Below are 2322 nucleotides of genomic sequence, written 5' to 3' on the forward strand. Positions count from 1 at the left end.
TAAATATACTTTTTGAAAGGAACCTAATTATAACATACACCACCTTAAAGTGCAATTTATCCCCTTAAAAATGGCGTGAGAAATTTTAAAATTAATTAATTAGAAAAGAAATGACATGATTTTTTACAAAAAATAGCAAAAACACGATTTTTCGCGATTTTTATTTGTTTAAACGTGTTTCTCCACATTTTAAATTCATTTACACGGGATGTTATATACACCAATCTCTTCAAGATTAAAAAATAAAAAGAATGGTGTATATTAACATCTGATTCCGATGAAAGGAAAAGATTGTGCACAAGGAATCCAAATGGGGGACATTTCTCACCCACAGGATCCGGTGAGGGCAAAAAATGTATACGATCCGTCTAGGGTTAATTTAAATTATTTAAAAGATTACTAATACACTAATTTGATAAATGCAAAAACTCGACAATTTTGATCGTTTAAGCATTATTCTTACATCTAAAATTATTGCTATAGACATGCTAAATAGTTTCGAGCAAGAACCAACTAACAGTTAACAATAACTATCATTTCTATAAACAATTATTATAAATAAATGCATTATATCATTTTTCTTGATAAAAGCAGTTTCTTTTGCAAAAATGTATAAACGAATTTCACGTGTGTGATTCTTAGTTAAAATAAAAGCAGCCTCCAACAACATTCATTAACTTTATGAATACTTATTAGAAACAAATACACAAGTTAGCGCTTTCTCAATCTAACAGAACTGTTTCTTCACAGAAAGGTATTACTAAATACGTTCTACATTAAATTTAGTTACATTGAACCAGTATTTAATAGTTGCTTACATTTTTATAAAAATTTATTATAAAAAAAGTATTATAAACACCAGGGCCATTAGGACTAGGGTCCCTCTAGAAAAAGTCTGCTTAATGTTGTAAACTTACCAAAAATATTTTACAAGGTGACTTTAGGCTGAAAAGGGACTTAAATATTCACTTGTTCATAAAACATATTCATAAAAATAATAAATGTTGTTAAATGCCGGTTTACTTTAACTAATAATTACGCATCAGGCGTCTATTAATATCTACCTTTTTAACGAAGAAAAAAAACTAAGCTTTTATGAAAAATTGTTAGATTATGAATTAGCTTATAATGCTTGTTTATAATATGAACTACTGAGCATTGTCTAGCAATAATTTCACATGCAAGAATCATGTTTACACAATCACAATTGTCAACATTTTGCATTTGTTTAGTACTAATATGTCATTTATACATCATCTAATGAATTTCGGTGTACTTTTATCTTGTTGATTCCCATCAAAATGGGTGACTCATGAAGGTATCCCGCCACTTGGCAGTAAATTGAAATTTTTTCTCGAAAATAACAAAAAACACCATTTTTATGTTTTAATATTAACTTTAAAAGGTTTTAAATATTATTATTATTATTATTATAAAAAGTATAAAAATTCGATGATCTTCATCTGGTTCGAATATAAATAAAAATTGTTTTTTAAATGAACAATTAAAAGTTTACAAATAATTGTCAATTTAAAATTTTCTTTTAATTTTAAAAAAGTCCCAAATTTTTAAATCTTAATAACTTTTTAAAACATTAATTTTTTTTAATCGTTTGGCATCACTAGGATGGTCGAAAAATGCATGAAAAATTTTGTTTGTATGCTAGAGGGCAACGAACCCCCCCCCCCCCATTTTATTCCAAATCCGAAAAAACAAATCCCCCAATTTTTTATATTTTATTTCAACACGTGCAAAGTAAAGTGCATAGGAAAAAATCACTTTTTTGAATTTTTAGAATAATTTTTTAGAGTTTGAAAAAATGTGACGGGAAAGTATAGGGGTCTGTAGAGAATTATCTAACGAAGAATAGACATATGGGTTTGACACCCCTAACACACCCTCAGGAGTGCCTGAAAACTACCTTTAAAACAAAAAATGTCAATTCTTCATGAAATGGACCTTTTGAACACTGTATACTCGTCGTTTTTTTACTTAAAATTATTGATACGGATCTAGTGGAATATTTATTATTATTCTGTCAACATTCATCCTTTTCGTTTAAAAATTCTTTTTATTCGGTGAAAAATTCAATTTTTTTTAATTGGGGGTACAAATGTCTGATTGAAAACTGATCTGTTTTAGTTGCTTGACATTTTCTTCTCAAGTGAAAATCTATCTATATTGTTGAAAATTCGACTGTTTTATCGAAAATACCTGTTTTGGCTGTGATTCGGATTTGAATATTTCTTGAAAATTGGTCTTTTTGGTCTTTTTTTTATTCTTTTTCTGGATCTACATTTTATATTGTGTGTGGGGGGGGGG

Source organism: Belonocnema kinseyi, chromosome 8 (genome assembly GCF_010883055.1).
Source record: "Belonocnema kinseyi isolate 2016_QV_RU_SX_M_011 chromosome 8, B_treatae_v1, whole genome shotgun sequence".
Classification (NCBI taxonomy): domain Eukaryota; kingdom Metazoa; phylum Arthropoda; class Insecta; order Hymenoptera; family Cynipidae; genus Belonocnema; species Belonocnema kinseyi.